General features: G+C 43.2%; 1 protein-coding gene across 1 annotated transcript in view; it reads right to left on the reverse strand.

The window, feature by feature from the left end:
- BCAR3 (BCAR3 adaptor protein, NSP family member) overlaps nucleotides 1-18459 on the reverse strand; it is an 81647-nt gene extending 63188 nt beyond the window's left edge. The window contains exon 1 of the mRNA XM_056843993.1: nucleotides 18412-18459. The gene's annotated coding sequence lies outside the window, so the exon portion shown is untranslated. The remainder of the gene's footprint in view (nucleotides 1-18411) is intronic.
- Between the last annotated feature and the right edge of the window lie 8254 nt (nucleotides 18460-26713).

Here is a 26713-nt window from a genome sequence, read left to right on the forward strand (position 1 = left end):
ACATGAAGCTCAGGTGCACCTTAACTTCTGACCCAGCTAGGCTGTTGCAGCAGTAAAACAGCAGAATGCCACACTGGTGAGGGAAAAACAGAATTAAGTGTTAGGTCAGAATACCTAAAGTAGGAGTTAGAATTGGCTGCAAGAGAGGATGTGAAAGTATGGCTTCAAGTAGGCATGGAAAAGATAATGTCGAAGGCTTTCACGGTCAGAGTTCATTGGTTCTTGTAGGTTATCCGGGCTGTGTAACCGTGGTCTTGGTATTTTCTTTCCTGACGTTTCGCCAGCAGCTGTGGCAGGATGCCTGCCACAGCTGCTGGCGAAACGTCAGGAAAGAAAATACCAAGACCACGGTTACACAGCCCGGATAACCTACAAGAACCACTGGAAAAGAGAGTTCAATGTTACTCTTGCACTAAACAGACCATGGATAAGGAAGCTTCCCCGCCTCTCCAGCAAGCTCCCTATTGTAAGGTCTCCCTACAAAGTCCTTGTTTTCAAGGTCAGGCTTTCTAAAATATTGTAAGCACTAACAGCGATTTATACATAGTCACCAATTATGCAACAATGGTGGTTTACCATTAGTGTTGCTAACAAGCTGTAACAAATATATACCAGTGAATCAGTTCAGCAGTTATACTCTATGGTATCATTTTAATCACATGTACAAAAACAGTCAGTTATCCCTTGCCCTCCTGTACAGGGCCATAAACGAGGATACTTTACAGAGCACCTTCTTCCTTATTAAGTCAGCAGACGGGTTTCTGCTCTGTGTGCCTTCCAGTTGGATAGTGAAATCTGCACACGTTTAACAGGACCTTATTGGCTGTGGCACCCATTTTAGGAAATTATTTCCTCGGTGATATTAGGTGCACTTTAAAAAAAATTCTCAACATTATAACATACAGTGCTGCTACAGCACTAAGTCTATAAAAAAAACTATATTGGTGCTTTGTTATGTTTTCATATTGTTTCCATTCTTTATGAATTACTTCCCTCAAACTAATTTTAAGTACTGTCCATGCATCAATGGAACATTTTTTCCCATTCAAAAAGCATTCTGAAGAATTTTATTTTTAAAGTTACATTTTGTTCCTTCTTCCATATTCACTTACAATAGTCCCTCTCCGGTATGGTAAGGCATGGTTCAGATGTACTTGTAAATAATGGTTTGATGATACATGAATGAACCTATGGGATCCCTGGGATCCCATGTCATGATCTAATACAAACATTTCTGCTCTCGTGACAAATCATAATTTGCCATTAAAGCCCAGCCATGGCTTGCATTCTTCCCGGCAAACCAGGATTCCAAATGATAGTTTCACCTTGGTTGAAATCCTGGTTGTCAGGGAAGAGTACATACAACAGCTTGCATTCCAGACATATTGACAAATTATGGTTTGTCCTGACAGTGGAAGTGTTTAATTATACTTAATTAGATTTTTGGGAAGAGGAAGGGCACGCCCTTGTCCATAGCAGCAAATAATGGCTGAGTATTACATCAGATCTATGCCTTAACATCTTGCTCCAGATGATTTCTGGTTACAGGCCTGCTCCTGTCGGTGAAGATGTTCCCAGTGGATGCATCTGAGTTATTATGCCATTCGTTTATTTCTCTTCAAGTGTGTAACAAGACTAAAAGAAAAAATAAGACTGATGTTATGTCTCTCACTACCATCTGTAGTGAATGTAATGCTTACTCATGTTTACAGGAGCCACCAGGAATATACCAACAGGATTACAACTATGGTCAAACACAGCTGCCCATAAGACCTTTATCATGAATCACAGCTGAAAGCCTCTTTCACCACCACAATAAGCTCCTTTTTTCAATGGGCATTATAAAACTCCTAGTTAAAAGATGTTTAGCTTTCTGTTGATTTGTCTGGTTGTTTGTTCAAGGGTGTGCATTAGGATTGAGGGATGCTCTCCCTACTTGTGTATGGAATTAAGTAAATCATGAGTTCATTGTGCTGACTTTACACTGTATGTTTGGCTTCCCTGTGATCAGATAAGCCTTATTTCCATGTCAACAAAAGAGCATTTGATGTATAAGAGTGGATCATTAGCATTGGAAAGGAAAGGTTGCCGAGTCCTTCAGAAGATAAGAGAACAAAAAGCAGCTTCCCATTTGAGGAACAGCATTAACTGCTGACCTGTTTGCATGACATCACAGACATTCAATACACAAGGCAGGAAAAACAAGTTGACAGTTAATGTTGAGGCTTGCCTTTACTAGGTTAATCTTCTAAAGCAATCAGAGCTTTTCCTCTATTTTAGCATATCTGACAGAAAAACCTGAGTGACTTTCAAATTCTGCTGTTCTTTTTAATTAAAGGATTTGGTTCCATTATCAGCCAAGCAATTTTGTAAATTTAGTCATGGATGCTATGATAGGTGCAGAAGGAATCATTTTTGTAATTTTTAAAACGATAATTTAAAAAAATGGGGCAGGTGTTAAGATCCTGACATAGCCTATAAGCTAACAACCAACAGATTTCCATTAGGCACTCCAACCACAGGGAAGGATGCTGAAATCTCATTATTCCAATAGGGCAGATATAAGCATGGGGCTTCAGAGTACTTTGGTCTGGCATTTTTAACTGATTTTTATCTCACCCTTCCCCCATGGAACTCAGGTCCATGTACCTGGTCTCTCCCCCTTTATTTTATCCTCACAAGGCTGAGAGAGCAATTTGCCCAAGAATATTTATGGCAGAGCGGGGATCTGAACCCGGTCTTCTTACATAGTCCAACACTATATGGCTCACTCAGAAACACAGGAAACAAGCTATGGGCCAAGAGCCCTTTGGCTCTCATCCTTCAGCTTGCACATCAGGCCAGAATATCTGAAACAGAGGAAGAACAAAAGTTTCAGCCCAGATCTCATTCATCCACCATCAAGATGATGTTCCTAACCTTCCTCCCCTGCATGATGGCTTCAGAGGAGCATCAGGATTTGGTGTGGGCAGGTACCGGGAAGACCCGTGCCCCATCAGACAGCTATAGCTGGCTGGATCTCACACCTCCTGCTCTGACCTTTTCCCACTCACCACCTGCTCATTCGTTCACACCTTCTTTCCTCCTAAAAGCTGTAGCCAACAAACATCACACAACAGTGAAAGTCATGGGCTAAAACAAGAGGAGCAAATACCAGCATCAAAACATCATTCAAAGTCCTTTTGTCTTTATTCTGCTCCAGAATGTTTGGCAAGAAGGCACCTCCTGAGGGGATTTCTATAGGATGGAGAAAGCAGATCTAAGTATAAGATTAGGTTGTATGCTGATGGAAATGCCTAATAAAGGCAAATGATAATGATGATGATGGTATAACATTAGGAGCCTTATTCTGTAGGTACCTCTTCTATTTCTTACAGTATTAAATCAGTTATAGATAATGTTGCCCTAAGCAGAACTATGCCCTTCTAAGCCCATTGAGTCCAGTAGATGTAGAAGCTCTAAGATTGCCAGCCCTCAACTGACAACCCTCAGAAAACTGGCAGGGGCTAGGGAGTGGGACTTACCTTAACGGTGTCCCGTGACATCACTTTCAGCTGCGTAACCATAGAGTTCCGGATGACTCCTAGAGCATCTCATAACGCAGTGACTTCAGTTACATAGCTGGAAATGATGTCGCAGCATCTGGAATGGGCCTACAAGAGTGGGTACAGACAGCACTTTCACTTGCTGCATTTATTAAGGCAGGTGGAGGGTAAGCTATTTTGGCCATATTTTCAACTGTGGCTATTGACTTTCACCTGTATATTTTACCGTAATTGTGTGTTGGTTTTAACTTGTTGCTGGATGATATCCTTGTGTCCTTGTAGCTTTTGCTGTTTTGTTAGCTCCAATGCCTCTGAGTACATGGCAGTGTATAAATGAATTGAAATTTTAAACTTAATTTAAAAATGTTCTTTAACATTTTAAAATTAATTCAATAAATACGCAAGCCCATTCTTCTTCAGACCCCCTGCATCCCTCCAGCGCAGCTGTGCACAGAACAGATGCCAAGGTGTTTTAAGGCAAGTTGCAGAAGTGTCTCAGTCAGACTTCATCTAGACTCCGCATACTTGGAAAGTAGAGGAACAAGGCAGGTTTACTTGTCAAGAAATACTGTAGGAGGGTGACATTCCAGCAGAAAGTCTCTGGGTGAGGGTAAGGGAAGGAACGACAAACAGTACTGTGGTTGAAGTCTGCTACAGACTTCAGGGTGAGGAGGTGGATGCTGCCCTCCTTGAGCAACCTGACAGGGGATCCAAACAACAAGAGCTGGTAGTTATGGGTCACTTCAACTTCCCTGATGTGTGGTGGGAGACAAACACTGAAAAGCGATCACAGTCACACAAATTCCTCACCTGCCTGGTCGACAACTTCTTTCATCAAATGGTGGAGGTAGCTACAAGGGGCTCAGCCATACTCAATATTGACCAACAGGCAAGAGATGGTAGAAGGTGATGAGGACCTTAGGGGATAGTGACCATGTCCTCCTAGAAATCCTTTTGCTGTGGGGTACCAAGGTAGATCCGTAGCCACACATACCTGTTAGATTTGGTTTGGCAGATTTCAATAAACTCAGAGGCATGATGAGAATCATTCCATGGGCAAGACTGCTGGAAGGGAAAGGAGCAAGTGAAGGGTGGGATCTCCTAAAACAAGAGCTCTTGCAAGCTCAAGCCCTCACAATTCCAACAAGAAGGAAACATGGTAGAGAATCCAAGAAGCCAATGTGGATGAACAGAGAACTCCATGATGAACTAAGGGAGAAAAAGGAAATGTTCAAGAAATGGAGGCAAAGACATACCTTTAAGGAGGCAAGGACATACCTTTGAGGAAGTGTATCTGTAGGTTTCTAGGGACTGTAGGTCAGCCATCAGAGAGGCCAAAGTTCACAATGAGCTGATGCTGACCAGGAAGGCTCGCCACAGCAAGAAAAGCTTCTTCAGATGTTTGAGGAGTAAATGCAAGGGAAAAGAGGCCATAGGCCCACTGTTGGGTGACAATGGAGAAATTCTGACAGAAGACAGAGAGGAAGCAGAAAGGCTCGATGCCTATTTTGCCTCAGTTTTTTCCCTGAAAAAGAGAACAGGCTCATCTATAGATTATAGCAGGGGTGATGGGGGTGAAGGACATTAGCATAATTGATCAAGTGAAAAGGTTGAAGGCTAGGGAACAAAATATATATAGTCATAGAAACCTATATAAACTGCACTGAGGCCTTGGGAAAAGGACAAGCTATAAATATACGTTAACTAATAAAAGCTCTTGTTAGCCCCATTGCATGCATGGCAACATCACTGTCTCCACCTGCAAAGATATGCTGCAAGAGGATTTTCTAACCCTACCTTCTCCCTCCTCTACATGTAAGCTGCAGTGTCATCCTCAACAAGAAATTCAAATCCAGAAGAGATAAGGCGGGAAAATGTCTGTTTCCAATGGTATGGAAGAGGTCTGGCTAGTGCAGCTGTTCTTGTTGCCCCACCCCTTAATCTTTATCCATTCCATTTAGCATCTCTCTTTCCCAACAGTAGACAAACTCTTTGAAAGAAAGGCCATATCCAACTCAAGATGAATATAATCAAGGGCGCCCAAATTTTGACTTGCCTTACTAGCCAAGTCATTATTTTGGATCACCACCGAGCCTCCCTTTATCAAATTTTGTGATATTCACATATAACTCTAGGAAGGGAAGAGTGCTCACCTTCATGTAGGCTTCTGCAGGAAGCACCAGTATGCCTTGCTGCCTCATCCTGGTCTTTTGCAGGAGGCACCAAGAACATCTTTCCAATGCAAAGATAGACCGGGGAAAGGTCTTCCTTCCTGCAAAAGCATCGAGCCTACGTTCCTCATGGAACAAAGGAGGAGCTACTATCTTTCCCATATGCTGGATTTCTGCTGGAAGAGAATAGATGCACTCGCCTCAGGAAGGGAGGCAAGGAACCCTGAATAGAGTATTATATTTTTACACTTTACAGACAAAAGTTGCTAGGCCATCCATGCATGCCAACGTGGCACATCTAACAGCCTGAAGAAAGCCTCATCCCCATGTACAAAAACATCCCATCTCACTTGGCTGGAGACAATTCTTGCACCACAAGAATGTGGTTATTTACAAGTTGACAAATGGTGCCAAAACAAGGCACGGCTATGTGGGCTGTAGCATGAGGTTTGCATGTAGTGTTGCCCACCTTCAGGCAGGACCTGGGATTCTCCCAGAATTACAACTGATCACCAGACTACAGGAATCATTCCCCCTAGAAAGAATGGGAACTTCAGAAGGTGGCCTCTATGGCATCACATCTCTGCTAAGTCCCCTCCCCAAACTCCACCTCCAAATTTCCAGGAAAATGCCAACCTGGAGGTGGCAACCCTGTTTACATGATCCTGGCTTTAGATCCAACTAATTTGTGATAATCTGAAGGGACAGGAATAACTCCTCTTAGCTGAGAGGGCTCAGCAATGAGCTACACAATCAGGGTTGCCAGGTCCTCCCTGGCCACCAGCAAGGGTTGGGGGAGGCAGGGTTGCCTGTTCCAGGTTGGGGAATTCCTGGAGATTTGGGAATTGAGCCTGGAAAGGTCAGGGACCTCATGGGGCCACAATGCTATTAAGTCTGCCCTCTAAAGCATGCATTTTCTCTAGGAGAAGTGATCTGGAGATGAGCTGTAATTCCAGGGGATCCCCAGGTTCCACCTGGAAGCTGGCATCCCTATACATAACAATATTGTTAAGCAATGATGGCATCACATCACTGGGTACAGACCTACTGCTAAAGTTGGGCTTAAAATGTACATACCTTGGAAGCAAGGCACCTTATGACCAGACAAGCTTTAATATAGATGAGAGAATAAGACTCTCGACACATTTAGAGAAAGGGAAAAAACTACAAATTATCTGCGCTACCAGCTCATTACTATGGCCATGGCAAGGAAAAAAAGCACATTGAAAGAGGTACAGACCCTCCTGGGCCACCTTGACTCTGCATGTTGTGTGGTGCTCCCGGCTTACCAGGTCTACAGCTGGTACAAAAGCCACCCATCATCGCATAAGGGTCAAAAATGGGATGAAAGCAGATTTACGTGTCTGGCGCACATTTCTGGCCACGTACAATGGTACCTCGCTGTGGCAATCACCACTTGAGTTGGGCCCTGCCTTGCAGGTTCGCTCTGACACATACGACAGTATCAGCTTCTCTGGGTGCTGGTGTTCCCAATGGTGGCCTGCATCTTGGGTCCAATCTGGGATTCTGAAGGATCTAACATTCCTTGAGCTGTTCCCAATTGTGGTGGCTGTGACAATATGGGGGGGGGGTCATCTCCTTGCTAACTCCAAGGTCCTTTTTTGGAGTGACAACCAGGCTGTGGTATGGGTTATCAACACACCTCACACTTTGAGCGGGTTATGCGTTTAGTGTGCAAGTTCATTTTGAGCTGCCTGACCTTTAACATATTGTTTTCTTCCAAGTATATTCCAAGCATTCATAATGAAATCGCAGATGCATTATCTCACTTTCAGGACGTAAGGTTCAGGATGTTGGCACCCAAGGCGAACCGTCACCCAGACCCCTTTCCGGACGAGCTGTGGACCACTGGCGCCATCTAATCTTTCAGGGAGTACTCAACTCTATTGCCCCTTACATGCTGCGCTCATATTCCCTGACGTGGGGTAAGGTTTTGGCGTTTGCTGTGAGTACATGATGCGCCAAGTCTTTTCAGCTAAGACCATGATGCTTCACCTGGCAGCGATTTCATTCTTCAGCAAAACATATGGCCATCCAGACCCTTCCCAGTCGTTTCTCGTGCAGCATGCAGCCCAGGGCTGGAGGCATTTATTACCTCCACCCTTCGATTCTCAGCTCCCTATCACATATTCTATCCTCAAGGTTCTCCTTCGGCAGCTCCCGGTAATTTGTCATTCCAAATTTGAAAGCATTTTATTCTAAGTGGCTTTTGTACTTGCCTTTTTTTAATCATTCCGGTGCAGTGAACTAGTTTCAGCCTCAGCACGTGACAGAACAGCTCATGCCTTAGAATTCCATGATGTGTTTCTGCGTGATAGCTCCCTCCACATTAAAATTAGGAAATCCAAGACTGATCAATTGGGTTGAGGCGCTTACGTAGTCCTCCAGGCGGCCTCGCCAGGAAACCCTTGCCCAATTACTGTAGTTAGGGACTACTTACATGTACGCCCCCTGGGTGTGGGTCCATTTCTGGTGCACAGTGATAGATCTTTTCTCACCTGGTACCAATTTGTGAGTATTTTAAGATTTTGCCTTGAGGCTGGCAGGTTTCGGCCTAGCGTATTCAGGGCTGGATTTTGGGGCACAGAATAATGCACTGGGCTGGCCTATTTGCTTCTTTCTCCGAGCAGGTCACTTCTCTGGGTGGGCCTAGATCGTCACCTGCTCATCAAGTGGATTGGTCAATGGGGGACGCTATGGAGCTCTTTCTCTGCAACAGTGATGACACTTTTCAAACACTCTGGCCCTCCTGATGCCATGGTAATTCAACTGGGAGAGAATGACCTGCCGGGCCATAAGGGTATTGATCTTTTGCTTGCTATGTTGGCTGACCTGCTGTGCTCCAAGCGGTTGGCACACGTCTTTTCAGGTCCCAACTACTTGAAAGAAGAGTGTGGCGGAATACAGATGTCCCTGCACAAGTTGACTTCACCAGGAAGAAGCTGTGCAGGGCTGTCCGTCATTTTGTGGAATTGGTCAGTAATATGGTCATCCATCACCTGGACACTTCTTTCAGGCAAAGAGCTTTGTACTGCCAGGATGGCGTTTATTTGTCCAGCTGGGGACAAGATGTTTGGCCCCAAGGATTTTTGGATTCTCTCCTTTGTTGGTTGCAGCAGTAGGGGTTTGGCGGAAGCAGGGCAGCAGCCCTGCTCACCGGCGGTTTTGGCATTGGGTCAGATCCAATTTGGGGACGATGCACCTACATGCCTGCCTTCCCCCTTTTGGGGACCCCCATAAGGGGTCTTGGGGTGGAGTCCTACCACGGATGCCCAGCTCGGGGGCTGTCGTGTGTCTCCACTTCCAGTTAGCAAAGGAACCACTCAGAGATTTATGTCCTAGTGGAACCACTGGTTTCGTCACTCCGGTTTGCCCCCCAACATCCGGGTTGGGGTACGTTAATCAGCCATCAAAGTGGTTGCCTGATGGTGGATCCATGCCCTATGCCTCACCAATGCTCCCATCTGCTGTAAACAATAAAGCTGTGGCTGTTTTTATTCCCATATCTGTTGTGTTGTGATTTCTGCTATCATTTGTGAAGCAGAACCACTTATGCCCCTAGGACTGCAATCACATGCTACAGAACACAAATCCACTGAACTGATGTGCTCTTCTACCTTTACATTGTAAGTTATGCACAGGATCCTCAAAATGAATCTCTATTAGAATTTTCCAGTATATACGCTTATTTAAATGGCTGGAAGCCAGACAAGGAACTTAAAACAATCTTTAATTGACTGACAGCTCAAGGCTGGGCAGAAATGCACCAGGAACGGTTTAGATGAGGGGAAAAGATTCTTTCTCTTGGTCTTATACTGAGCTCTTTTAAACTCTACAGTTCTCTTTCACCTTCATTATCTTAACTGTTTGAACAATAAAGAAGACTGCTTGAATACAAATATAAATTAAACATTGTTTTAGACTGAAGACTTTTCATGATAAGAAAGTTGCCAGATGCTGCTGGGGGGGGGGGGCACAAACAGAGGCAGACTTCTGAATGTTTAGAGGATGAAGACATGTGTGTAAAAAGGAGTTGCATGTGTGGTTTTTTGGGCCAATCCAACAGCTAAACTATGTGGGTGCAGCCCCCACGCACATGGCTCTATAACCATCTGATCAGGAAAGGATAGTGGAGTAGGAGACTGTATTAAATCTCCTATTCCCTCCCCAGACTGACGATTGGCATGAATGATCTGGCTAAGACTACTCATGGCCAACTCCAGATGCTACATGTATAAAATGTTGGATCCAAACATGCAAGAGTAAATACCTATTCAAGGTTAAGACTGCATGAATGAAGGTAAATTTAGAGACTCAACAGACTTTGAAAATTTGATTTAAAAAGACAAAAACCACCTCTTGGGTAGAGTATATAAACATTTATTGAAATTTGAGACAGAAGCGGAACAGATTAAACCATGCATGATTAAATGAATGCAAAATTTTGGACAAGAAATAGATATGCAGAATTGGGAACACTTGTGGTCCAAAGCAATAAAATTTACTGATTGCCTGAGCCTGAGAGAAAATTGGTACAAGATGTTTTACCAATAGTATATAATACCTAAAAATATTAGCAAAATGAGTAAGAGCAAGGATGGAAGATGCTGGAAGTGTAATGAAGTTGACGGTACCGTCTTTCACTGTTGGTGGTCCCATATTAAAGTAAGTTTTGGGGTCAAAGTACATCAAGAAATTCAAAAAATATCAAAATTGAACTTTTTTCTAGAACCAAAAATAATGCTCCTAGGAATTTTAACATCATCAACTGAAAAACAAGGCAGAGCTGTTCAGATATATGATAACAACTGCAAGAATGACAACTGAGTTTAACTGGAAGTCAGAAGCAATACCATCAATAGACAATTAGCTAGAAAAATTCTCCAAATATGCAGTGATGGCTAAACTGACAAATATTGTGAACAAAAGACCAATTGAAGAATTTCAGAAGAACGGGAAAATGTACTATGATTATGTAGCAATTTAATGTAGGTGTAGCAAGCTTGTAAAAGGTAAAGCAATTGCATAGATAAAATATTGTTAAACAATTTAACCTATGTAGCTCAATGAAAACAACCCTGTTCTTTTTAAATAGATATATATGCACAGGTATATTCCTGTTAGAATTAACTAAAACAAATATGCAGTGCTATTAATTTCTTAGATATAATGGTTGAGAGGTATAGCAAATGACATAAGCATAATACCATTTAAGTTTTGTAATGTAGTTAGTTTGTATGAAGGTCACTGTTAAGAGTACAATCTTATATACTCTTCTGGTAAAGATTTATCTACCTTTAAGATTAGTGTTAGTATAGATTGACCAGCTCCGCGTTATAGGGGTATTAGACGAAGATCTTGGCGTAGGGAGGAAGTTTGATTATGTAATGGAATGTGTGTGGCATGTTCTATGGGTTGTTTTATTTTTTTAAATAACTTTTTATTTTTCAAACAAAGAGTAAATACCTTTATGTTATATAAAGTTATGGGATGTTTCTCCATGTGCTCTATGGCCAGCATGCTGAGACTTAAAACAAACTCCTATGAATGAATAGCCATAATGTTTTCCGGAATAAAATCCCAAATCGACACACATAGCTACATTCTAGCGGCCACATTTCTTATCTTTAAATTCCTTTATTTAAGTAGCTGATACTGAATGATAACCTGACCAAGCAGCACAAGATAAGAAAGGAATTTTTAAATAAAAAATGAAATATAAATCAATATACCAGTTGCCTACAAGGCATTGTGCATTCCAGAGCTCCGCTTGCATTTTTGTTCTCCTCTTCCACCCTCCCTCACCTTTTCAATGTTCTTGTAATTCCAGTTAACCTCTGTTATGATTTTAGTATCAACGTTTTTAATTCTAAGACAGGAAAAATAAAAATGCAAAGCCTCCATAGTCTAGCATTAGAAAAATTAAGTTTGTACCAATGGACCTGCTGAACCTTAGCAAAATAAGGGTTGCCAACAGTCCTGGAGAAAAGAGTCCTGTCCCTTTAGCATTCCTCTACTGTGTGCAAATGGGCATCTGAAGCTTTTCATGGTCATGGAGATAAGAAACATTACCTGGTGAAGAACATCTATTAACCCCCAAGCCTGTTGGCAACTGTACCCTAAAATCTTCTGGATATATCCTTATTCAGACTATTCTGGAAGACTTCTACAGTTAAGTAGATTGTTTCACTTAAAAGGACTGCTATCTTTATTTTATAATTCATCTTTTCATTTCAATTTTATTTTCTGAAGGTTTCTCATCAATACGTACATTCAACATGACTTAGAATGGAACGATAACAGTAAAGGTCCACTAAACACCCACATTTTCTGGCTGGCACATGGTATCGATAGTGTTGAGATCTGCAGATAGTATTGAAACTGACAGGAAGGGAAGATTACCTTTAAAAAACAACAACAGAAAACTACACTCAGAAAGTTCAAACAGTAGCCACCTGTCTTTTGTTAGGGATGCCCATATCCATCTAACTCCAACTTTAGAAATATCGCAAGAAAAAGGTTCATAAAACCATTATTCAGTTACCCATCTGTTGCAGCAAGAGGAGTAATAAAATTAGACTTAATATTAGGGATAGACCACTATTTCCCAGACTTCTGATAGCCAAGCACACTTGTATACTTTCAGAGCTAGATTTGGAGTCCAGTAGCACCTTAAGACCAAAAAGATTCCCATGGTATAAGCTTTCAAGAGTCAAAGCTCACTTCATCAGATACCTGACGAAGGGAGCTTTGACTTTTGAAAGCTTATACCCTGGAAATCTTTTTGGCCTTTAAAGTGCTACTGGACTCAAATAGAGCTCTTCTACTGCAGTCCAACACAGCTACCCTCCCAAACTAGTGTGCTTTCAGAAGCCTTTAAATTAATTTATCTCTCATGCCACAATCTCCTCTGGTGCACAGGTTGGGAAATACTGTACCAGTCTAAACAGACCTCATTCTTGCCCTGGAGAAAACATAAATGTTTATCCTTCTCATCTGTTTTTGCCAAGACTGTGCACAAAACAGCATTACTTAACCAAAAGAAAAATGACCATTTGCAGCTATGATAAATTATGCCTAACTTGCACAGTTTTTCATTTCCTGGAGACAGGCTGGTGCATTACTTACAACACACAAATACTGAGAACTGCTTATGTGAAAGAAGACCTGGGAGAAAGTTACAGAGCATACTTCTTTTGATACTATCTCAGCTTATTTGCATCACTTGTTAAAGGAAAAGACAGGACAAAAACTTTATAAACCATCTCAAGCCACAGTACCCCTCTGATAAGAGTTTTCTACAACAAAGTTTTGTTGTGTTTGGTGGGGGTGGGAGAAGTACTTTACACATACGTAAAATCCCAGCTCTTCCAATTAGCGACTCTCAGGTAGCTGGACATAGAAGTGCCCTGTAGCCTAGGAGGTCTCCAAAATATTAATGCAGATCTGCTACTAGACAATTAGGATCTCATCTTCCAGCTGTACAGTTGCAAAACCTCCCATGCGTTTTGGCCATTTCATCCCTCCCCTCGCCTGCCGTGCTAAGACCCTGCGGGATTCGCCCAGGCCTTCCTCCCGCCTTCCTTTCCCCCCTGCTTCCTGGAGCCTCCCGAAGGGCCTCCGAGCGGCTCCGGAGCAGCAGCAGCAGGCGGCGGTGAAGCCAGGGGCTGCTGCTGCCGCTGGCCGCCCTGGCCGGCACGCAGTACAAGAAGTACAGCTTTCACGGCTTCTCAGCGGCCGAGCGGCCGCCGCTGCAGCACACCTACGCGCTGGAGCAGTACGAGGGCTGGAAGGACAGTGTCTGCGCCCTGGAGGCCAGCCTGCACCTCCACCGCCTGCTGCGCGACAGCGAGGCGCACTGCCACCAGGAGTGCAGTGGCGGCGAGGCGCCGGGGGAGCCAGCCTTTGGAGAGCCAGGCCCCGGCACCGCACCAGATAAGGGGCTGGCTGAGCTGGAGCTCTTCGCGCGCGTCCTATGGAGTGCCTCCTGCCTTCGGCGCTGCAAGTGCGGCCTGCCCGTCTTCCAGCTCCGCTACCCGCCGGCCGAGACCCTGTGCAACTTCCAGCAGCACACTCCTTACCTGTACCTGCACCAAGCACTCTATAAGGTGAGGGGCGCACCCCCCGGGAGACCATCCGGCCACGCAATCCTGTGCAGAGCGACTACGCGAGCATGGGATGAAGTGGGGATGTTAATGTATGAGTTGTTTTTTCTAAACTAAACCTCAGTATTCAGATTAAATTGCCGGGTTGGAATTTTGCGATAAATATGTGGGTTTTGGGTTGCAGTTTGGGCAGTCTCTAAAAGGTTTGCCATCACTGGCCTATACTGTTTACAGACAGAAAACAGCAATACACAATAACTGGGAGCTTCTCGGATCTATCCACAGTGAGGGGCAGTCCTGGACCTGGGAAGGTGAAAGAAGCCCTTCACTGCTTCTCACAGAAAGAAAACACCATTTCCTCTGAGGTAAAGATCAGAAAAAGTATATTTGGTCTGCCTCTAGTAGCTTTAAGCCATTGTTCTCCCAGGCAAGTTTCATTCCACTCTCTAAAGTGCTTTGTCCTGACTCTTTAAAGCTCAGACCCAATTTACAGAATTTTACTTATGCTTTGAATTCTCTTCATATGTTGAGGGGACACATAGGTACACACATACCCTCTACTTTGCACAAAAGTCAACATCTCACATGAGGGTGTCACACTTAGGGCTGTGTCTTTTAAGGCAAGATGTGTGAATATTCACCCTAGAAAAGGCAGAAGGGAGAGATTGTATAAAATTGGATCATACACATACAGATCCCTCACATATCTTTTGTGTATTGTATTGTGCAGTGTGGTACGATTTAGGCCCAGTCATCCAGCATTATGGATCAGGTAAAGGTACAAACTGTGTATTAGTTACTCTCAGCTCTTGATAAAAATATAAAAGAGAATAAAGCTTCCAGTTACCTTATAATCCCTCACAATGCCTGTCAGCCCATGAGCATCATCTTATTATGAGGGCAGGGAATTTTTATTTAACTCTGAATTCAGCCAGTGTTAAACACTCTTCTTTTCAGCACACCAAGTTTGGGACTCAAGACGCAAAAAAATCCTTCATAGTTAATTACTACTATCATGCTTTTTCAAAGTTAGCAAATTCATTTCTACTTTTATATTTAATTGTGAAAGGTACAAGATGAAAAGCCATGAAGCTTCAACATGACGGCTTTTGTAACCAGATCACAGCAATATTTATAGTTGTTCTGTCACTAGATTTCAGATATATATGCTGAGGAAGCATAATAGTAGCACAAAATTATATTTTGGATTACACTGCAATATACTAGAGTGAATATCAAACATTTAGTAATTGTCAGCAGTCACATAAAAATTTAATGAAGATCCAAACCTGAATAATATAATTCTATACTTTGTGACAGACACCATTTTCTGAATACTGTTGATTACATCTGGGTGTATAACATTCACCAGGCTACCTCCGGGTTTTAAGACAGTCACAAAATCTGTTTTGAGATTGTCCAAACACAACATAATCTCAATTTCTAGTGTTATGACTTCCCATTCTTCTAGCCTTTTTCTATCAAAGCCAGTCACCCAAGATGATATGTGTGTGTGTGTAAAGTGCCGTCAAGTCACAGCCAACTCAAGAGACTAACAGAGGAGATGATATGTACCTCATTCATAACAAGCCTTTTCTTCTTTGGTAAGACGGTTTTAATTTACTGATCCATATTTGTTTAAAAGTACTGTCACAAATTCACAGAGCTATTGTCCTCAAAGGGTCTTCAGAAGTCATCCAATTCCCACACTCCCCCTTTCTCTTCTGCTGAAACTGACTGCATTAATCATCTGTATTCCATTTATCTGCATAGAAAATAGGATTAACATAAAACCACCCTCAGAGGTGATTATACGTAGCTTTTTTTAAAAGGTCTCCAGAGCTGAAGATTCTACAACCTCCCGTGGTGATTTAAGAGCAGCTGGATGATGGTAAACAGTGCTGGCAAGAAACCACCACTTACCACTGTCCTGCATTTAAACACTACAGCCAATATAACCAAAACTGTTTTTCAAAAATTATAGTCCTATGCCAAACAGAAACTTGGTATTTAAAAACCTACATATCCCAAAGGAGCACACCAATACATTTTAAACTGAAGAATGGGAACTAGGGCACAGAAAAGTGGTTGCTTTAGGTAAGCATCTTTCATAGAGCAAATCAGCACATTATTTCAAAAAGAAACTGGTAAAAATAGCAAGCACAGTCTTCATTCATTTACACCACACAAAATTTGCTGAATTCTTTAGTGCTCCCTTCTCAAGGTACAGTAATACTTAAGACTACTTCCCAATGAGGCACTCATTCTACTTTTGGGTGATATCACTTGAGGAGGGAAGTGTCACATGATTCTACCTATCCCTTCCTCCAGGGAGCTCAGGTAGTGTACATGGCTTTCATCTTGATAGGTGTTGAATGCCACAAGGTCACTCAGTGAGCTTCATCAATGAGAAGGGATTTGAACCCACATCTCCCTGATTCTAGTTCAACATACTACCTACTGCACCATATTGGCTTTCATGACAGAATCCCCCCCCCCAAAAAAAGAGATTCCCCAATCCCTAAAGAGATGTCGGGGCACTTTACCCAAACATCTTTCTTTGTTAATGGACTTTTTGGGTATAGACATGAATTCAACCTACTAAAGTGCAGTCCAGACACAGGTTGGCCACATCAGTGAGAAGTGAGCCTACAATAACGGGGTATTTGTACAACTTGGAAATCCGTTCAGGGCTGATACTGTTGTTACGCATTTTGTGCCAAATCTATAAGTCAGCCATGTTATGCAAGGTGCTGCATGACACACTCAAATAACTTTAACCCCAGTGAACTCCAGGTATTCAGACCATTCATAGGACACAGCTCTTCACAACCACTTATCTCAAGTCTGTAGCATCCAAGCCCCCGCTCAGGAGCAGCTGTTTCAACCAGTTGTGGCATCAGCAGCAGCTGCTACACACCAGCTGAGCCACACATACTTCCAATCCCACATATGCCCCATGTTTGCTGGAGACTCAGTTATCTTTGTTTGTGCAGGGGAGGGGAGGGGAGGGGAGGGATAAATCACACAGATGCAAACAGTATCATCATTAAACTGAGTCCAAGATTCTACAAAAAGAGAAACCTAATTAAAATGGTGTATCACATGCAGATATCACTTATTAAGGGTACATCCACTCTATGTCTTATTTTTATGCTAATATGTAACTTCCTTACACCATCCCCACACAAAGAAGGAGAGTCCACCAGTGTCTGCAATAGCATAGGGCTTCAAATGAGTCAAAGGAAATGAAGCTTTTCTTTAAAAGGCAGCAACTAGAGCCCAAAACAGACAAAGATGCATTTCATGTGCCAGATGCTTGTTGCTTTTGTTTGGGTGGTAAAAGGCAGCCACATCTGTTCGTCTAAAAAAAGGGCTAAAAAATGTTTTCCCTTCACTGATCACAAAGCATAGGGAAGAGCAACGGGGAAACATGCATGGACCACAATGGACATTGCCATAATTCCCACTGAAACGGATAAGACTTAAATATAATGTTGGTTCTGTTTAGGGCTGCACACAAAGGAAAAGGGGACCAAATATGCACGTTTTTATGGGGTTGGGAAGGTCTGTTTATCATTATACTTGCACCTGCCTTTTTTATGCTAACATGTGCACACACAAGTGGCTGCTATAGGTAAGCAAACAAATAAATGCCTATAAGGCGGCAGCATATTAAATTATATGATGCTGCTTCTTATGTATTTTCAGAGGGTAGCCCTGTTGGTCTGCAGTAGAACAACCAGATTCGAGTCCAGAAGCACCTTGGGGACCAACAAGATTTTCAGGGTATGGGCTTTCGAGAGTCAGAGCTCCCACTGACTGTGATGAAGGGAACTTTGACTCTTGAAAGTTCATACCCAACAAACTTGTTGGTCTCTAAGGTGATTATAGACTCAAATCTAGCTGTTTTCCTTATATACAAGCATGCATGCACACTGTAAAATAAAATCAATTCAACATTAACAGGAGGTAAACTTTAAATCCATTTTCATGGCTAAGGACCTTTTTTTAAAAAAAAAAAAGCTTCACACAATGCCCACGTTCTCATATTATAGCAATTATTTATACTGGGTTAAAGGAACATTTGGGGGAAAACAACTGTTGATACTGCTGGTGATTTTGCTGCCATTTCCAAACTTTGTGATAATGTTGTATACTGCTTGCCAATAGCTATTTTAAGGCTTTTATAAAAGAGATCTTTATTGTACAATCTGTTTTAACTATTTCTTTAAACTGTTGCTCTTACTGTGCTGTTAGTCATATTTATTTTATTTTAAATATTTTATGCCACTTCCCCACCCAGCTTAGGGCTTCAAGGTGGCTAACAACCAATAATATTAAAACAAACTTTTAAAATAAAGTATGAAAATAACAATTAAACAGAATGCATGCACAGGAAGGAGGTTCAGTCATATCAAACTGGAGTCATCAGAGAACAGGAAGTAACACCTATTAAGTGTTAAAAACACGAATAACTGTTTTTTTTGCATTGTGAACACACTTTTCTTGAGTATCATTAGAAATGCCAATACATTTGGCCAGCATTAATAACTAGATTAAATGTACCTGTGGTGGAAGCTGTCATTCTTCCAGTTTTGCAGAGGATACTCCTCTATTACATCTTGAATTAACGTTCCCTGATGTCGATATTCTTTAAAGCAAGGCAAAGTTCCTACATGGCTAAAGACATCACGGGATCTAGCAGGAACGGTACCCTTTTTCTTCCTTGGAAGCGTACCATGGATAGAAACATCTTGACAAGTACTGGAGCGATGTTCAACCAGAGATGGTTTGCTGCTCAAAAGATCCATAGAAGAAGCCAGCGAGAACTCATGATTCATCTGCATATTTCTTGGGAGACTTGCAAAATTCCCAGCTGCTATCATTCTTAGTTCTAGAAAACAAAAGTTATACATGGCATAAACACTAAAGCTATTTACTTACAGAAGAGAAAATTAGTACTTTACATCAGATTGTTCATTTTAATTTCAAGGAAGATGTAAACATCTGTACGTTTAAGGGTCAATAACTAAGTTTTATTTACGAAATCAACAGTTAGAATTCCCAGATGTCAAAACAAAACTCCAATCACCTATCAGAGGGGGGATGCAATATTGGAGGGAAGCTCAGGAGTATACATCTGCCTCTTGGAGGCTGCAGTAATTGCTTTTGGGTTTGCTTCAGAAAGACCTCAGACAGTTAGAAAGGTAGCTCTGCCTGGTAGCGTGGGAAAATGATTCAACTCTACCTCTGGGAGAGAAGAGTACCCGATTGTTAGGCCTGTCTCTGGTAATGAGCAGACTAGCTTAAATTTACGTGCCTCAGCCAGGTTTCTCCTTTGGTTACCTGGGGACCTGTGCTGCTGATCTGTTCTTTGAAACCAACCTGTAAATAAATTCTTTGTTATTTGTTATATACAACTCCTGCCTCAGTGATCTACTTGCTCACCCCAAAAGTTATCTCATAGCACTGAACACAAAGCCTTTGTACTTGCTACCTTAAGAGCATCTGGTAACTGAGGGGAAGGTTTACCATTCAAAACAAACCTGGTTCCCCAAAATCTTAAGAGACTGAGTGGGTCCCCTCAGCTGGTAGAGAATGGAGCCTTGGCTTACCTGTGAGGGTTCCTTCTATTCTGAGGAAGGAGGACATCTTCAGCAGCTGGTGGTTTCCTTCCCATGCTCAGGGAGGCAGGATTTAAAAAACTTCCTCTTCCTGTCCCCTGAGCTTGGACCACCCTCTATGCTTCAGTTTGAGGGCTTCCCAAGCTAACTAAGTCAGGAAGAATAACAAATATAAAGAACCTAAGAAACAATGTATATAATAAATAAGTTAACTATTGTTACTAACGTCTGAACATAGTTTAACATGACAACACACTGTATGACAGGGGAAGAACAGGAATCTTCCATAGACTCGTGGTCACCTAGTGAGATTTATCTTGTTTGGTATTCACTACATTCTTGGTCTAATGTTGAGTACTTCGCATAGGGTGGGCAAAATGTCCTCCTTCCTCAGATTAGAAGGAACCCTCACAGGTAAACCAAGGTTCTGTTCTCACTCTAAGGTCGAAGGACATCTTCAGCAGCAGGATTTTTAAAAGCTGGTAACTCTCGGATGGGATCTGTTGTCACTCACCACGTGCTGCAATACTCTCCTACCGAAAGCTGTGTTGAAGGATGCATAAGTATTGAGTTTGTAGTGTCGTGCAAAGGTAGACATGGTTGACCACATTGCCGCTTTACATATTTCTTCTACCAATGAGTCTTTGTCGAAAGCTGCCAAGGTGAACTTCCGCTAGGGGCGCTGATCTGAGTGCGACATCTCCCGGGGGGACCAAGAATCGCTTGAATTTGGGGCACAAACTCTGCATCCCTACCCGATCCTAAACAGTGGATTGGGAAACAGGATTACTCCTGCTGCCCTTGAGTGCGGTTTGACGCCCAGTTTTGCCGAGAGAGCCATATGACGACTCTCGGAATCCTGGATGAGGTCCCGCCGGTTTGAGGAGGAACCATTGCTGCAAGCGTTTCTTTGGATTTTAGGCTCAGATCTCCCCTATCTATTACCATCTACGCAACAATACGGAAGCAAGAATACCTACTCTTCTAAGATCTGAGTAAGTTACAAGAACCCCTTTGTTTTTCTGGGATTTGGAAGATTTGAAGGAACGGAAAAATACCTACTGAATCCGTATCTCCCCAACTGATGTTTGGATGACTTTTCAAAAAACAAAAATACTTGATAAACTGGCAGGATTTCTATCAAATTTACTGGTGGGTAGACATAACAATCGGGACTTTCTGAGTGACATTACAGCTACCAATTGGAAACTTGGATTTGCAAAGGGGAGGGAGATAGAGATTTCCGGGAAGACGCTCCTTTGAATAAACAAGCTTTTGTGCCACGTCTTATCCGGAAGTAACTACTAATCACCTACCGCGAGAACATCACGAGATTTGGGACTGGAAGTCTTTGTTGTGCAACCCACAAATATTTCCCAAACCTTGAGGCAAAAGGAAAAGGGTGACCTGCGACGAAAATCTCCCCCCCCCCCCGCAATATCTTTTTACCCACACAGAATCAACAACTATGGAAAGTGTAATTAAACAACTGGAACAACTCTTCTCCCTGACAAGCACTTTTATGAATCCTTCAATCGGAAACTGGATGTGCTTTTGGGAAACCTTAAGGATGTAGAAGACCAAATCATTACAGCCGAAATGGAACGAGAAAATGCTCCAAATGACAAGTCACCACAAGAATGTTTGCAAGAAGAAATTGAATCAACCCAGATGATAACCATGCAATCGGATGTATGAGACTTTGATTTTTGTTTGTACAATTTACCAGATGATTTTTTCAAAGTTAACTGGGGGATCCTAACAGGTCGAAAGGCTGGAAATACAGGGATCTTCCTCTCTGCCTTAGGGATGATAGAAACTGTATCGCAGATCGTTTACCACCCGTTAACTTCTGCAAAGGGAATCTTCCAAGGATGCTATTCAACATCTAAAGATACTGAGATGGAGAGGAAGAGGCTGGAAATTCAAGATAAAGAGACTAATTTAAAGGGTGTAGATCTTTTGGGATTCAATTGAAGGGATTGATTAATGGCTTGGTTTTTAAAATAAGAGATAGATACTTACATGAGGTTTGGGAGAAATGGAAGAGATTTATAGATATATATTTTGGAGGGAAGTTTGGGAGAAATGGAGGAGATATATTGATATTCACTTTTAAGGGAAATTGATAAAATAATACTTATTATATAATCCACTCTTTTCTCTCTCTCTCTTTTTAGATAATGTCTTTTACTTTTACTTTTTTAGTTTCTTTTTTTATTGGAAAAAATTACTATAATTAAAATAGTGGTTATGATACTTATATTAAAAATAAAGAATAAAGAACTATTACAAATAGTTGTAATAATATTAGGATTGCTTTTGGACAAAGGAGATAACAACTAAATGACAAGATCAAGGGAGTGTAGGGGAAGTCCTTATATTTTATATATGTATATGTATTTCTAACAATCTGTTACTGGAACTTACATTTTGATGTGCAATTAGAGTAATAAAAAAACAATAAAATTTATATATATATAAAAAAGAAAGCTGCCAAGGTGGCCGCCACTGCGCACTGAGTGTGCAGTGATGCCGTTGATATTGGAGTGTTGCTGTGCTGGTATGCTGTCTGAATGCACTGGCAGATGCATTTGCTAATGGCCACGTTTGACATCTTGCCGCCCTTATTAGGTGGTGAGACTGATATAAAGAAGGCATCCATGTGGTGGAATGGTATTGTTCTTTTCAAGTATATGTGTAGGGCTCTTCTCATATCCAGGGTGTGCCAACCTTTTTCCTTGGCATGTACCGGTTGTGGACAGAATGTGGGTAGGCACAGTTCTTGTTGCCTGTGGAATTTTGTGTTAACTTTTGGAGTGAAGGTTGTGTCGAGCTGGAGGACTACCTTATCATGATGGAATATACATAGACCTTTTCTGGCTGAAAGTGCCCGAAGCTCTGATATCCTTCTGGCTGAGGTAACTACCATAAGAAACAGCACCTTCATTCAAAGATAAGAGAGGTGTCACTAAGTTAACAGTTCGAAAGGAGGCTTTGTCGAGGCGTTCAGAACCACATGGAGTCACCAGGTAGGGAATCTATATTGTATTGGTGGAGAAATTGTGATTACTCCCTTCAGGAACGGGTTTAAGTGAGGATGCCTAGTAGTGGAATAGCCTTCCATTTGAGGAGGAACTGTCGCTATGGCCACCACTTGGCGACATAAGATAGATGATTTTAGCTTTTGCCATAATCCGTCTTGTAGAAATTCCAATAGGTTCCTCATAGATGCTTTCAGTGGATCCAGCTGTTTTCTCTTACACCACCGGAGAAAGGACTTCCAGGTGAAGTTATAGATTCATCTGGTAGAAGATCTTCTGGCCTCCTGGATGGTGGTCACCACGTCTGATGAGTACCCTAAGTCTAACAACCGCTGCCTTTCAAGGCCCAGGCGGTCAGATGGAGCCATTCCAGATCTGGGTGAAGGAGGGGACCTTACTGGTAGCTGTAATGATTGCCGAACAGACAGTTCTTGTAAGGTCGAGAACCACAGGTCTCCGTGGCCAGCGTGGGGCTATGAAGATCACGCTGGCTGTCTCTACCCAAGCTTTCTGTAATGCCTTTGGTATTATCAGGAGCAGCAGGAATGCACAGAGGAGTTCTTTTGGCCATGGGGCCAACAGAACATCTATCTCTTCCACTCTTGGATGGGCGAATCTTGAGAAGAACCTCTGGGTTTGGTGATTTGTTGGGGATGCAAAGAGGTCCACTGTGGGTTGGCCGAACGTCTCTGTGATTTGTTGGAATACTTCCTTGTTTATAGCCCATTCCCCTTCGTCCACTTGTTGACAGCTAAGCCAGTCAGCCTGGGAGTTCAGGGTGCCCTTGACGTGTTCCGCTCTTATTGATATTAGATGTTGTTCTGCCCAATTTAGGATGATTTTGGCGTGGAGGGACAAAGATTGAGACCCCCCCCCCGGTTTGTTCACATGCACCTTCGCAGAGATGTTGTCTGTCCTGATCAGTATACGATGGTTCTCGATAAGTAGTTGGAATAACAGGAGGGCTTTGTTGATGGCACGTAGTTCCAATTTGCTGATGTGAAGTATTTTCTCTCTCTGTGACCACTGGCTTTGTGTGATGTGTTGTTGAAGAGTCGCTCCCCAGCCTTCTAGGCTGGCATCCATGAAGATATGAGTTGTGAATGTCTGAAGGTAAGTTTGGCCCTTGGATAGATTGGCTGCTCTGGTCCACCACTGCAGGCTGGTTTTGACTTGACTGGTTAGGGTAAACCTTCAATTTTTCTTTTGCAGGATTTGCATTTGATGCAGTTTCAGGAACCACTGTAGTGGTCTTGCATGTAACCGGGCCCAAGGAATGGAGCCTTGATTACTTACCGTGAGGGCTCCTTCTCTTCTGAGGCTGCGGCGTCTTGAGCTGTGGGTTATTTTCCTCCATCTTCAGGGTAGGCAGGACCAATATCTTTAAACTTTTTCTAACTTCCTGTCTACCCTTGGCGGGAAAATAGCCTGCAGACCTCAGTTACAGTCTTGCCTAGCTATTACGACAGGAGTGAAGAATTATCTCATACAAAGACAGGTAAGGGAATAAACCTTGACAACATCAACAACAGAACCATACCCTTTGAACCTAAAGGGCTCATCCGATTGACCTTAGTAGCAAAGGTGCCCTATGGGAAAACTGCTATAACAATCTGAAAGGTGAACAAGTAGTGAAAATGCAAAAAACTGTGGTTTTCCAAAAACAAGGGAAGAAAGGAAAAGGAAAAGTTCAGACCCGGGTGGGCAAGACGCCTACGCCTCAGAAGAGAAGGAGCCCTCACAGTAAGTAATCAAGGCTCCATTCTCCTCTGAGGCTGCGGCGTCTTGAGCTGTGGGACCTACAAGAGCTCCCCTGATGGGTGGGTTATGAACTTTCCTCCGCCACTTGCTGCAACACCCTGCGACCAAAGGCCGCTTGGGCCGACGACCAAGTATTTATTCTGTAATGCTTTATGAAGGTCGAAGTCGAAGCCCAGGTTGCAGCCCGGCAAATTTCCTCCAACTGAGCCTGCTTATCGAAAGCTGCAGTGGCGGCTGCACTACGCAGTGAATGAGCTGTAATCCCCTGTGGGATCGGAACTGCTGAGGCCTTATAAGCCTCAGTGATACAGGCCCTGATGGTATAACTAATTGATGAAATCGACATTCTCTCCCCTTTGCCGGGGTTAGAAATTCCAATGAACATGAAATCTGTTCTTCTTATATCATTTGTCCTTTTAATGAAGATGAGCAGAGCCCTGCGCAAATCTAAAGAGTGCCAGGCTCGTTCCCTGGGACATGAAGGCTTTGGGCAGAAGGATGGTAGGTTGATTTCTTGCGATCTGTGGAAAGGAGAATTTACTTTTGGGGTAAATGTGGGGTCAGGAGTGAGTACCACCTTGTCCTTATGGAACACACAAAGGCCTGCACGAACAGACAGAGCTCTCAGCTCGGAAACCCTTCTGGCCGATGTGATGGCAACTAGAAAGAGGACCTTCATGCGAAGGAATTTTAGGGAGACCGATCGGAGAGGCTCAAATGGTGGTTTTGTAAGGGCCTTGAGTACTAAGGACAGATTCCAGGATGGAAAGCGATGCTTGACAGGAGGTTGGCTTTGCTTCACCCCTTTTAAAAAGGCAATGATGTGATGGTGCCTAGCAGGGGGAACCCCTTCAACTGAGGGAATGACCGTTGAGATCGCTGCGACCTGTCTACGTAAGGTTGAAGCGGAAAGCTTCATATGAACCCCTTCCTGCAGAAAATCAAGAAGTTGATGCACCCCCGGCTTCAGAGGGTCGACCTTCTTCCTTCTTGCCCAGCGAACGAAGGCCTTCCAAGAGGAATTATAAATCCTCTTGGTAGCAGGCCTACAGGCCTCTAGAATGGTGTCAGCTACCTTGTCTGAGTAACCCCTGTCTAGTAAAGATCCCCTCTCAAGTGCCAAACGGTCAAACAGAACCATTGAGGGTCTGCGTGGACCATGTGACCTTGACGAAGAGTCCCCCATTGGGAAGGAATTCTCCAAGGTTCTCGACAAGACATCTGGCGCAGAGTCGCAAACCATGGTCGACGTGGCCAGAAAGGTGCTACTAGGATGACATTGGCCCCTTCAGTCTGGATCTTTCGAAGGACTTTTGGAATAATGGGCAGGGGAGGAAACGCATACAGTAGACCCGTTGGCCAAGGGCTCAGAAGTGCATCTATGCCCTCCGCTGCGTGATGATGATACCTGGAGAAGAACCTTGGCACCTTGAAGTTTTCGGCGGATGCGAACAAATCTACTACGGGATTGCCAAATTTGATGGAAATTTTTTGAAAGACTTCCTGATCCAAGGACCATTCCCCTTCGTCTACGAAGTGGCGGCTTAGTTGGTCTGCTTGGATGTTGAGGACCCCTTTGATATGCTCGGCCCAGATGGACCTCAGGTTCACCTGAACCCAGAGGAAGATCTGCTCCGACTCGCGGTGGAGGGTCGATGATCTGGACCCTCCCTGTTTGTTTATGTGAGCCTTCGTGGAGATATTGTCTGTTCTCACAATGATGTGCATGTTCCGGATCAGAGGAGCGAAAGCCCGCAGGGCAAGCTTGACCGCTCTCAATTCCAATATGTTGATATGCAGGGAGGATTCCTGTTCTGACCAACGACCCTGTGTGGTGTGTGAGCTGAGCGAGGCCCCCCATCCTTCCAGACTGGCGTCTGTGAAAATTTGCATTGGTTCCTGATGAATGTACTGAGTAGTTTTGGAAAGGTTTGTCTGTAGAGACCACCAGCGCAGACTCCTCCTGGTCTCGAGGGAAAGTGAAATCAACCTGTCCCTCTTCTTTGCTATGTCCCTTTGAAAAGGTCGGAGTTGCCACTGAAGCAGTCTGGAGTGGAAACGAGCCCAGGGCACTACTGCAATGCATGATATCATGAGCCCGAGTAGTCTGGCCAACTTCATGAGTCTGGAAGTTCGTGATCTGGCTATAATCGATGCTAAGCCTATGATCTTTTGTATGCGTTCTGAAGGAAGGGATATACAGTTGTGTCTTGAATCTATCTTGACTCCCAGGTGGATCAGGGATTGTGAAGGAATAAGACTGCTTTTGCTGTAATTGATCAAAAAGCCGTGTTCCTGAAGGACTTGTATCACCCATGTTGTGTGCAGCTTGGACTGATGTTGGGATTTTGCACAGATCAGGATGTCGTCCAGGTACGGGTGTACCTGGATGCCTTCCTGCCTGAGTGACGCAATGACTGACACAAGGATTTTGGTGAA

This window comes from Euleptes europaea, chromosome 2, assembly GCF_029931775.1.
Source record: "Euleptes europaea isolate rEulEur1 chromosome 2, rEulEur1.hap1, whole genome shotgun sequence".
Taxonomy (NCBI): domain Eukaryota; kingdom Metazoa; phylum Chordata; class Lepidosauria; order Squamata; family Sphaerodactylidae; genus Euleptes; species Euleptes europaea.